At 44.4% G+C, this 13,069-nt stretch overlaps 1 protein-coding gene across 3 annotated transcripts in view; it reads right to left on the bottom strand.

Annotated features, from left to right (window-relative positions):
* Positions 1-12,562, bottom strand: part of LOC134640850 (protocadherin-1-like) — a 216,601-nt gene extending 204,039 nt beyond the window's left edge. For all 3 annotated transcript variants that reach the window (XM_063492881.1, XM_063492899.1, XM_063492890.1), the window contains exon 1: positions 11,856-12,562. The gene's annotated coding sequence lies outside the window, so the exon portion shown is untranslated. The remainder of the gene's footprint in view (positions 1-11,855) is intronic.
* Between the last annotated feature and the right edge of the window lie 507 nt (positions 12,563-13,069).

Here is a 13,069-nt window from a genome sequence, read left to right as displayed (position 1 = left end):
CATAGTACTTGTTTTCCAGCATAATACAAATGTTGTACAACAGGTTCGGCAAGTCATCAATGATTGAATGCTTCAGGTAACCGTTTTATAACTACACAAGACACACAAACCTTCAACTAAGAGTTTATTAGTTTAAAGTTTAAGTAAATTTCAGACTTCAGTTGACCTTGCAGACTCTCCGAAGAAATCCTTTTTTCTACAGAACTCATAAAAGTCGACTCTGCCGTCAAGTCTGAATGCGTTTACTCAAACTGACTTCATACCTGATGGCCTGGTGTTCATAACGCTACATCTGAGCCAGACTCTTCTTGATATAAACTCTTTCTTCTCCCCTCATTCACTCCACCTCTCCTTCTCTTTCTTCTGTCTCTACACATTATCTTTTCTTGGCAGTAAATCTCAGACAGACACTCCACTCTGTATTTCGTGCTGTAGGAGTTTCTCGGCTGCGGGTCGCAGAGGTTAATCTGAAGAGTGCTTTTTTTTTTTTTTTTTTTACTTTTCCTCCTCACGTACTTGATTTGGAGAGAGACCATCTCTCTCTCATACACACACATACACACACACACACATACATAGATCCAACATGGACCAGCATGCTGAATGGGAAGCAGGAACCCTCAGATAACTGCAACTCTGATACACACAGTTTATTTTGTCCTACAGGATGGAGTCTGTGTGTGTGTGTCTGAGAGAGAGGGGAGGAGTGAACTTTCTCTGTTCACAAATCCAACATAAAACCAGGACAATATTATTTTAATAGCACGCGACCCTTCACACATCAGAACGCCTCATCCGTTCACACGAATCCAGAAAGAAAGTGTTACCCTGCAGAGCACTGTGGTGATATCGGGCCACATCCACGCCAGACATCAGCCTGTTAAGTGAGACTAGTTATCTGCCTTAAACTTCAAAGCAATTTTTCCCCATTAAATAAAAGACAAACGATTGTCTAGTAAAACTAAGAGTATTCTCATATGGTTGGACTCAAGCAGCTGAGCAGGATTTTAAGTGAAAATGAGCAGGAATGTAATCACGGATGACTTTATGGACCGATGATTTCTGTTGTCGGTTTGTTTAATGGTCTTGTAGTGTGGACAGAGTCTCCTGCACAAAAAAAACATTTTTTAAAATTTAAAATCAAAAATAAATTTCAAAGTGGCAGCAGGCCCAGAAGGCTGCAAATTAGCCTTTTATATTAGCTTCTGTTATTCTGTAACAACGTTACGTAAAGGTCAACCTGGGATTTGGGACGTCTCACACTTGCACGATGGGCCCTAATTATCCATCTCCCACTTGTTTCAAACAAAACAGAGAACGGCAACAAAAACCTGACACTGATCTGAGCGTTCGCCCTCCCCCTCCCCACTGTGACACACTGGCACCGAATTACCCCTGCACCACTGCGAACGTGTGCGTGCATGTCGGGCTGTGAGTGTTTGTGTGTCTGTTAGAGTGTAAATGATGCCCGTGTGTTTCTTTTCTCACATATTTTCTTCAGAGCTGCCAAATACCCCAAACTATTGACCCCTGACCTTTGACCCTGTGATATTTCACACGTCACTGTGGAAACGGAGCAAAAACGACTCGGGTGGCTGGCTGGTGTCCAGTCTGCTAATGCAGCTCTGAACACATGAGAGTGGCTCCACAAAACCAAAGCAGCCTCGCTCTCATCAGTCTGATACATACGCACACAGACGGGACGGCAGCGATCGCTGATAAGTGAGCTTCCTTTACTGTCAATGCAATGAATGCTCATGAAGTATTTTCATTTCCTTGTGTATTTACATGAAACCTCATGTAAATACACAAGGCGCTGTTCCTGAAAACAGTTTGTTTAAGGGTGAGCTCATGCTTTGCCAACAGATGAATATAAAGCAGATGAATGGGATGATAGGCAGTTACTGGGTCCAACATATCTTTCCTTCTAAACGCCTTTAATGAGACTATGGAAACATGAACCCCTGCCCTGTGGATTACGAGACATTACCCGAGAACACAGAAAGCAGTTTTATTGAAAACATCTATAGATTCAATTTGGATTTTCAATTTGCAGATAAAAGTTTGCACGTGTGCAAAGATCACGACACGCTTGTAATGTAAACTGCAACACGCTGAATCACAGTGCCAATATCCCCTCTGGGGCTCTCTGGGGCCAACATTTTCATTTAGAAAGAAGCAGCTGAAAACATTTTTCAGCACAGCTCGTGGTACCTGAACGTGAGCGCTGCTTTAACGCCTCGTGATAAAAATAGAAATGGAATCAGAACATTTGCTTTATTCGCCTTTTCAGCACAAACAAACCACGTAGGTGCGTTTGGTTTCTGCACGCTTGCCACTCAAGGCCTCAGGTGAGATCAGGGGATTCTGTTGTTGCAGTTGTTTCCACAGATCGTGGGGGGTTAGAAAAAAAGAGAAAGAATTCAAGTCGTGAGAAAAATTTGATGCTAAAAGAATCTTCAGGGTCAAAATGTGAAAAGTTCAAAGAGCATGGATTCCATGTTCGCATGTTTGTTCACATGTAGTGTTCATTTTTGTGAGTTTGTGTGCGCCTTCCTCGGGGGACGAGTGAGCCAGAGATCGCCCCGCTCGTCCTCTTTCCCACAGTCTCGAGCTTTCTCACTAAGCAGTGTGTGTGCGTGCGTGTGTTTGCATGTTTGTGTAGAAAGCGGGACAGCCAGTTCAGCTGCTGGAGCCACTTGTGTGTGTGTTACATTACAAAGACATTAGACAAAGACTAAGGACAGTAACATTTCCATGTGTAAGGCTCGCTGCCGCCGTGTTTGCCGCTGGAAGAGGCGAGAGACAAAGACTCACAATAAAGTACTCAGAGGGAGCGAGAGAGGGGGCGTGTCCAGACAACAGCACTCATCTATACATTACAAAGCAGCTTAAAGGCCCTCGGACCACCTCCTGTGAGCGTGTGTGTGTGTGTTTAGTGTTAATATTCAGAGTGTGTCTCCATGTTAATGTCCCACCTGCATCCCCGTGGAGTCACAGCTGCATTAAATTACCACCACTGTAAATGCCACATTATGGTTTTTGCCCCCTCTCCACGCCTCGCCCCCGGGTGCTCTCATGCCAAACTTGGTACGAATATCTCCAATATGCACGTAAAACAATTACAAGTGTGTCGTAAAATTGTAAGTTCAAACGCAGCTGCAGCTGAGCCATAAACTCAGTCTAAACATCGTATTTTCACTGCGGTTTATTAAGTCGATAAAATGCAATAACGTCTTCAATGAAAAATCGTGTTTTATTTACGTAGCAGTTTGAAAGCAAAAAAGTAAAACGTATTTCCTCCTGAAAGATGACAGAACAGATCGGCTAACTGACTCCAGTCGGAGCGAAATGCTTCAAGACAAACACGCTTCTTACTCTTTGAAAGCATTAGTGAATGTGCAGACTATTAAGTAATATCACTTATTATACGATTCATTTGATTTAGAGTTATAAGAATACCTTTAAATTATGACTTGACTTTCTTCTTTGAGTACTTACTTAAATATTTGAGTACTTCTCAAACTTTTAAAACCTTTAAAAACTGATGTAACACTTTCAAAATTCTGCGTACAGTAACGGGTCGCTGGATAAAATCAGGACAGATAATTAGAATCATAAATCAGTGACAAAATGAAATCCATTGTGAGGAAAATCAAACTAGAATAAAACGCTACTTCAGTGTTTGCCAAGGGAAATTCTTGACTGGTCTCTGTGGTTAAACGAATTTATATCAATGACAGTCACTGTTCCAAACACAAGACTGCAACATATTTTATGTAATCTCAGAAAATGTAACAAAAAATGATCATAGAATTTAAAAAAAATGTTTTTTGTCATTTGCTTTAAAAGAAATCTATTTTGAAAACCATCCACGAATGGGTTAAGAGATGGAAAAACCAGATGAAATTTCCGTTTTTTGCTAATCCTGTTAATTAAATATCAGACAAATCCAGACAGCATGCAGCTCACTGATGCAGAAATCCCATAAATCCAACAAAACCATAAAACAAATCTGTTCATTAGTTTTCATGAATGAAAAATAAAAGAAATAAAATAGAACAGAGTAAAAAGGTGGCTAGCAAAATATATAAAAAAAACACGACTGCACAAGAACACACTGAACTGCAGACACAACTTCTAACACATAAATTGGACTACTGACCTTAGCGCTGTTCTGCAGAGCCGGTTAAACTTTAAAGATCCTGTGACTTGAGCTGTTCAGCTTGTCTGTGCTCCCTGGTGCATCTGCAGGGATGAGCTCCCGCTGCACGAGTGGGCGTATCTAAAGAATGGCATTTTCCAACCATCCTGCCTCTCTGCCTGTCCTTCCACATCATACTGCATGTATCTCCATAACAAACAGCCCTGGTACCTCTACACATGTCCCACTGACTGCAGAAGCATCAAGGAATGAATGACGAAATGTCACGAAAACCTTAAAGAACACATTCTCAGAAATAAACACAACATCATTGCATCTCTGTTGTCATTGTTCCACGTTTATTCCTTAACATGCCACATTTCACACACGGATTCATAATCCACCCTTTTCAGCTGCGATTGAAATGTAGCATCTAGACAAAAGGGCATCAAAGGGAAATCTGATTATGACTCCTCATCCCTGCTTCTTTGATTCCACTTTTCTGCAGGTCACACAAAGAATTACGACTGACTTGTTATACCACAGTATTTGGACTTGTGTTGCACTGCTAATATGTCCAACACTTGACTGTGACTGTCGATCAACACAACAATCATAATCCTGAACATTTTAATCTTGATAATTTAACACAAATTATTTGTAAACTACTGGCAGGCGCAGCCGAGCGTGAAGATAGCTCCAGGTGACAGCAGACTTGAATACCTTTGTTCAGTCAAATTTTTGAAACGTCATCACAGTACCCTAAAGTTAAACGATTACAAAAAACAAACAGGATACTGCCTAATTGATTGAGCCACTTATCAATGAACTGCGGCACCTCTAACACTGTATATGCAAAACTATAAGTGTGTATAAACTTAAATGATTTCCAGCCCTGTGCGATACGCTAATGTCCCTCTGCTGCTGCACAGTATTTCAGTGAAGTCATTACTGAACTGGTTTTCTTAAAGAGATCCATCTAAAGAGAAGCTGCGTGACTGTGACAGAAACATAAAGTCCTTTGTGTTACATAAAAGGCACAATTATCCCTGGTATCATTTTTAATTGCGGTAATGTGTTGTGTAATTACACACGAAGTCCATCAGACCAATTACAAACCACAAAAATGGCAGCATGGAGCTGATGGCCAGCGGCCAAACTGGAAACCAGTTCGCAAAAGTTTCCGTGCAGGTGCGCACCGCTGTACCTGGGCGTGCACGCAGGTGAGTGTTCCCTACACAAAATGCAGTAACCTGAATGTCCAGCTCTTCAGGTTCACGCATACCAGAGCAGGCCTGAATTAAACATCACACACAAACACAGAAAATCAAAAGCTCCTTTGATGTTTTCAGATCTCAGATGGGTAGGATGTGCATGGTTGACGTGAGCTCTCTGGACAGTCCAGTGTGTGTGTGTGTGTGTGTGTGTGTGTGTGTGTGTGTGTGTGTGTGTGTGTGTGTGTGGTCCCCTGCCTTCCAACACAATGGGGATTACTCTAATGACTCCATTCACTACCATTGTTTGATCCAGATTACCGCGCACACAGACACACATCCTCCCTTTTCAAATGCAACAATCAGGGGTTGCCAGGTTCTTTCTGCCTCCCGACACCACCTGGATATGTTCAGTGTGAATTTGCTGGGCGCTGTAAATCTTTGGAAGTCCTGCAGTTTGACTCAGAAGTGCTTCTTGATTCAATAAAAAGAATCTGGGAATAATATTTACATTTAATTTAGTGCCAAACGAGGCTCCAGTCATTTGCCCTCAGAGCTGCGAATGAAAGCCGGAGAGGACGGAGCTTAAACTTATTTATGCAACTGCATTGATTTGGAGGCATCCCCCGCTTGTTGCCTTGCGTGATTTCTTTCTTCCTTTTTATTTTTTTTTTTAAAGAAAGTCATTTCCTGACCAAAGCACACGTTCATCAAAATGCAGTATGGGGGCAGGACTTTTATAACAAAAGCAGCTAAAGCTCAGAAGCCTTTTGTTCACTGAACTGTGTGAACAGCAAACAACAATTTAACAAATATGAGAAGAAGCTCTTAAAATAATCCAGTTATGATCAATGGTTTTTGGGTCTATGATGCCTCTACACCTCTCCTCACAGGCAGTAGGAGCTGTGCAATGTGGTTTATCATCGGTGTGTCCACACCTTGTGTACACAGCCTTGTAACTTATCAGGTGTTCGGGGTTAAAAATGAAAACAACGTGACTACGCTATGAGTCACAAACATGCCGTGTAACTCGAGCTACGTCACATGATCGTCATGTTACTGTCAGACAGGAAAATTTGGATTTATGTGCATTTAGTCACTGATTTCATCACGCTCACGACTGGTTTCTGTATGCTTGCTTCTTCTTCCTGTTGCGCAATTTTCATCCCGAAACTCCTGGTCTGAGGCACTGTGGCACGACTGGCTGGTTCAGGGATCAAACGTTTGACCTTCTACTGACAGGATGTGCCAACCTCTGATCCACACACACACACACAGTGATCCTCTGGGAGCAGCAGCAGAAGGGGATTATGGGAGCGGATGGTGGATGAACAGCAGGCTGGTATGAAGTAAAGATCGGGCATCATCTGAATGCGGTTTTAAATCCACGGCAACATATTTATTCCACATGAATGTCAGACTGCGGCAGGAGGAGATAATAACAATAAACTACCACTGCTTTATAAGCACCAGATAACACGGACTGACATGCTTATATAACATCAGTGAGCTGCTTTCACTTCTTTCCAGCCCACCCTGCTGGATTCTTGAGGGGTTTTTTTCTAATCTAAACTCAGATTATTTTTTAAAGGCTCCAATGACTCTTGGTATAAAAAGGGTGTGGCCAAAGGTGTGAGGGGAAGCTTTTACAGTTACTGCTGTAAAAAAAAAAAAAAATGCTGGTTAAAGCCTCTACAATTACGCATTTAGTTCTTGAATGACTAAATGTAACATTCTCGGTTTGTGCTGGGGACCTCGCCTTGGATTGGATCTGATGCTTTTTTTCCATCGGGTGTTTCTGATTTATTGAACAAATTGTTCCCCTAATCTGGACAATGACGTGTTGACTCTTGGCTCACCGCTCTGGTCACAAAGCATCGTCACAAAACAAGGTCTCAGTGATGAACGCTACGAGAGCGCCCATAACAGTCGTTCTTTATGTTGGCATTCAAAGAATACCTTTTCAGCACACATCATGTGTGAGCTTTGATTCAGCGGTCCATGCATCTTTATGTTTCGTTACATATTCCAAGTCTCTGACTCACCGCTGCAATCTTTATGATTTGGTCATCGCCGACCACTCGTGGTAAACGGCTCTGGCGGATTATCTACGAGGTGCCCCGGGTTTTTAGAGCTCTGGGATAACGATGCTTTCTTACTCTTGGATGCCGAATGTGTTGCAGAATGTTAAACGTGCTTTAATCTGGTATCATCGAGAATGTGGTGGCACTGAAGTTCCTGTTTCAGTATATACTGCATTTTACAGTGTATATGTCTCTCCTGTAAAGACTTGATTTGAACCGTTCTTTAAAACTGCAGAGACAGATCATATATCACCTGAGCGCTCTGGATACAGGTATACCTGTTCTACACTGTTCAGTCATTATCAGTGCCACTCATCAGTGCACTCTGCACATGCTCAGTGCTGTTCTCTTGGTTTGTTGATCATCCAGAGGCACACATTGCGTTGGAGGAAAATAAAGACAAACAAACCTATTTATGTGTAAATATGGAGGAAATCAGTGTTGCTTTTGTGTTTAATAAAGCCGAAAGACGCGTGTCTTTGCTGGTGCCGATCAGTGCACCCAGTTCGCCCCAGTCCTCCAACCAAGGGTTTGAATAGTTGCCGTCAATTACCCCTGAAGCTCCTGAGCCCAGTAAATGGTAATCGGGCCAGCCCCATTAATACATACGTTTAATTCTTCTCTGCACTTGATGGCTGGCGAAGCTTAAAGAGGTTCTGTGCAAGTTTAACAGATTAGTGTTAATCAACCACGAACTGATTAAATCGCTTTAGTCATTTATCAAGAAAATGTGACAAGTGTCTTCTGCTTCCAGCTTCTAAAAGCAGCATTCAATACTTCTCTCTCTGCTTAGCGTCACTGTAAAATGCTCGAACAAAAGAAATCTGAAGACGACGCCTCGAGCACCTGTGACAGTTTATCGACCATCACCGCACGTCTGCATTATGTGAACACGCAGAGACGCAGCCTGAAATGACGCCTGCTGCTCAGAGTGAGAACACGCAGCGAGTTTTTAACATTTAACTCACTTTAATGATCGCCTCTATTAACCGACGGAGAGAGAGAGAGAGAGAGAGAGAGAAATCAATACGGCTATATCATTCCATATCGGTGCTTTTAGTCTCATTTATGACAGGAAACGACGACAACCTTCCATCTGCCAGGCTGTAAAGCATCTCCATGTCAGCCGGACTGATTTACATGAAATTAACAGTGGGTGTGTTTATGATTCCCTCAGGAGGAGTTCTACCATTGCTCCTTTTTAATAAAATATAAGAATGATGATGACATTGGAGTTCACGGAAAAATTCAAGCCGAGCCTTCAACCACCTTTAGTTGATTTATGACATATTTGCCACTAGAAAAAGGTAAAAAAAAAAACAACCTCGCATAGGAGAATGTGGGTGAAAGTTTTTTTCTAGCACCACCATCAGGTCACAGTTTCCACAATATCACCGACGTGCTGCAACAGCACCGTGCCCTGAGTTCCCCCGTGACTCCTCGCCTTATTACAGAAGAGCAAGAGTGTAGCTACCAAGCAGATATAAACCTCTGCGACGTGTTCAGTGTGCTCCGCGAGCTGTAAGGGTTTCAGTGGGAAGAGGGGACACATCTGATCTCAGAAAAACAAAACAACAAACCACAAAAGCCAACCGGAGACCGTCATCCTAACAGACTCAAAATGAAGCATGAATGTGCATTTATAACCCGAACAGAAGTAGTTTCATCTAAAGAGAAGGAAACTAGTCTTAGAACACATTTCACCCCCACAGCTGAGGTTTTTGTTTTATTTCAAATGATTCATGTTTTCATCTCGGACAGAAATCTATAGAAAAATATGTGATGGCTGTTGTACAACCACATCTCTGAGCGACCTGTTCAGGATTTTCTTCCTCCCAAACTAACCGCAGCATCATCTAACTGGAAAATGTTACTGCCAGTCAAACTTTTCTAGCTTGTTTGTGAATTTCACTGAGATGCCAAAGATTTTATTGCTATTTCCAAGTTATGACTAAGAGCTCATGAGCCATACCCAGACACCATAAAAGAAGAAACAATGGATTAGTCAAGTAACCAGCCGTGTCACAGGAAAAACGTGACAAAGCATCCATTTCTCCTTTTTTCTTCCGCGTGTTAATGCGAGTTTTTGGTTTCCTCTCTCATTCGCCTGCTCGTTGTCACACCTAAACTTAAAAAAGAAGGGAAACTGTCCGTGAAAACTCTGAAATCTGAAGCGTGGATGTCTCTTTTTCTGCAGAGCAGTGATGTGAATGCATGTGTGTGTGTCCATTTCACACACCAAACCCATTTCCACTCTACCTCCTCCTATTTTAATGACGGGCATTAACAATGCGACTCGCTCAGATCTCCAATTTTTACGCAGAAATGTGCAGAACGGACTCGGTGCGACCTCTCTCCTCCCACTTGTCTCGTTTTTCTCCATCCCCTTTCTCCCCCCACTGACTAATCCCCCACGCCGCAGAGCCACGGAGGACTGTGACGTTTGTCACCGTTTTATCTGATCACCCTGAATTAGAGGAGGCAGAGAAGAATCCTAAAGATGGGAATCAAACCTCAGACCTCACCCTCAACGCGGCGGATGGCATAAGCTCAAGTGACAGCAGGCTTGCCATCGAAACCGGCCGCAAACCTCAGGGAGAGTAGCTCCACTTCAGTCGCTCCTGCTGCACAATAAACCTGGATCTACGCTTACAGTGGCAGAATGCACAGGGGGAAACCCTCCAGCTCGACCATAAAACCACAATCTCACCCTCGGAGGCTTTTTATGTTTGTCCAACAGCAGAACGCAGCAACGCGGCTACATTAATTCATTAATATGCTTTTAGTCTTTTATTAAATAACATCACTGTTCAAGTGGATTCTCCAGTTGTTCCAGGAAGTACACTGGACCTGCTCTACTGTGCAACATCTACCTTAAGGCCAAATGTGATTACGATGATCTCGCCTTACTGGCTGAGACACATGAAGCTTCTAATGCAGCTGGGTGATTTCACATCACGAGTTTCACAGGAAATTATGGGAGCGAGATGACAGTGGGGTAGTGGGGAATAGGGTCAAAGGTCAAGTGTGTAGGAAGAGAAAACATGGCAGATTCCCACGGAAGCGTCTCTGGAAACATGTGTTTGAAAACCACCAGTACTTAGCTCAGTGTCAGAGAGAGGCAGATGCAGTTTGCATGTAAATACACTCCCCCCTTTCTCTTTCTCTCTCGCTCCCTCCCTCCTTCATGTGGAGCAGGTCTCTCTCTCTCCCCCCCTTTCTCGTACACACACGCGCACGCACGCACGCGCACATACACGTACGCACACATGTAACAGAAGGAAGGAGGAGAACCGGAAAGCCGGAGACTGGTGGGACCGGACTGACTAGATTCCCAAGCGGTGACGCGGTGGATATTCATCATCAGCTGCCCTCCTGTCCACCTTTGATAGTTTACACTGATACTCTTGTGCTTTTATTTGCCTTCACACCATGTTAACGGCACGTACGCTCCAGAAAACAAGCTCATTAAAGGAGGGGGTGTTAAGGACGGAGGAAAAGGGAGTTTAATTTGATGCTACAGGTGCTCAAAGCGGCCTCAGGTGCCGCAGAGGATCAGATATGGAGAATGATGTATGCCCCCACGTCTGCGCGTCTCGTTTATTAGCAGCCGTGGATGAATAGACTGTTTTGTTGCTTTAAGCGGCCCCAAGAGTCCCCGAAGGCAGATTAGCTCTTGTATTCCAAGACAAACCTCAGATTATAAAGACACTGCCTTTTCACATTCTCTGAACACCGAGCGTCCCGCACAACTCCTACAGATCGAGCTGTAATGAAGCCCCACTGAGTTGATGATGATGCTCCTATATGCACTACAGGGACCCGCGCGCACACTCTGCCCTACTGTACTCTCCTCCCGGAATGCATTAGCCAGGATTACCGTGGGGTTAGTTCCAGGTTCCGAAAGGTTTATCAACCCAAAGTGACCCACAGGAACGCGCATTTTATTACTAACAGTCACGGAGGTAATGCTGAGCGGGGAGGGGATCGATACGGATCAATAGCACTGTAGTGTAACACTGGTAAAAAAAAAAAAAAAAAAAACCATCAGAAGAGATTAGGCAGAGAATATGAAGGTCCAGTCGCGCTAAATGGATATATTTAAAAAAAATTTTTTACCAACAAGTGTTTTAAAAAGAGCTCCTGCTCGACACAAACGCCCGTGTGCCTTCAGAGATTCAACCTCCATCGAATATGTGTTTTTTAATTAAGGCACAAGTGCTCATCCAAGCGAAACTGAATGCAAAGTGAATGTGTTTCGGGCTATTCTCGTGCGTAAAACGTCTCCTGCAGTCCGACAGAAGGAGCTCGAGTCAAAATATTTGAAATATTTAGCATGAATGTAGTTATGTGCAGATAGAAGAATAAGATTTTGTGTATGGATCGCGTATGTATGTGGAGAGAAGTTCCTACCTGGACCGGGTAAGAGCTGCGCGGTTCCCCGGCTCTGAGCGCTCCAGCCTGGCTACAGGCTCCGCTCCTCCTCGGTACCAAGACGGAGCCGCTCCAGACCTCCCGGGGAAAAAAAAAGAAATATAAGAATCCCGAAAATCAAATCTCTAAATAAACCAAACAATCCAGTCAGACAGCCAGGGGTGGTTATTACTCCAATTTCTCTCAAATCTCTGTCCACTCTGAGTGTCGTGATCAGCGCTGCGCGTCAGCCCGACAGTCCTTCCTCTCACCGGAGGAGCGGCTGGAACTGGAGTCCAGCCGGGGAGGAGGAGGAGGGGGTGGGGGCAGACCCGTCCGGGCGAGGAGGGGTGGGGAGGAGTTGGGTCACTCAGTTACTCCGCAGAAACGTTACCGCCGCCCGGGCTCTACGGACAGCGGCAGCAGCAGCAGCAGCATCCTCCGCTGGTGGCACGCGTGGGGAGATGTTGGGGTGGAGGTGGACGGAGCACCGGGACAGGGCAGCAATGTTTTTTTGTTTTGTTGTTTTTTTTTGTTTGTTTGTTTTTAAGAGAAAAAAAAACGACCCGAGCAACAAACACAAGGTCCGGGAGCTGTCAGCAGCGGGTCTCCAGGTAGTTCCCACTCGGACGCGCGGTCACCGCTCAGCCGCCTCAAACTCTGTCCGCCTCCCGGTCCAGCACGGAGCAGGTCGCGCGACTGCACCGTGAGTGCTGAGAAAGTGGAGTGAATCCAAACGAGTGCGCTCGCGCTTCTCTCTCTCTCTCTCTCTCTCTCTCTCCCGGTCTCTATCTCGCTCTCTCCCCCATCCTCCCCCTCCCTCACCCATACACTCTATACGCTACACCGGAGGGGGCGGGGGCGGAGCGAGCATCCACCCCAACAACTTCGTGGATTTCCCAACATTTTTTCTCTCTCTTCAAATCAAAGATTTGGCGACTTCCCCGCTGCCGTCACCCCCGTATTCTATGTGAATACACCTGATTTTATATTTGATATATCTTTATGAGGTGTCGTGTCTCGGCCATAGGTCCGAGCCTGCGCGCACCCGAAATGACAGACCAAAGTGCGCACACGCTGTGACCCTCGCATTTAAACCCGTCTCTGCATTTTCACACGCACATACAGTAAATTAATGTTTCTACCTCTTTCTGTTTTTCCGCGTCTCTCTCTCTCTTTAATTATATCCAGGGGTCTCTCTTCCTTCTCCCTCT

This window comes from Pelmatolapia mariae, linkage group LG2 (assembly GCF_036321145.2).
Source record: "Pelmatolapia mariae isolate MD_Pm_ZW linkage group LG2, Pm_UMD_F_2, whole genome shotgun sequence".
In the NCBI taxonomy this organism is placed as follows: Eukaryota; Metazoa; Chordata; class Actinopteri; order Cichliformes; family Cichlidae; genus Pelmatolapia; species Pelmatolapia mariae.
This window is presented reverse-complemented; position numbering and strand designations above follow the sequence as displayed.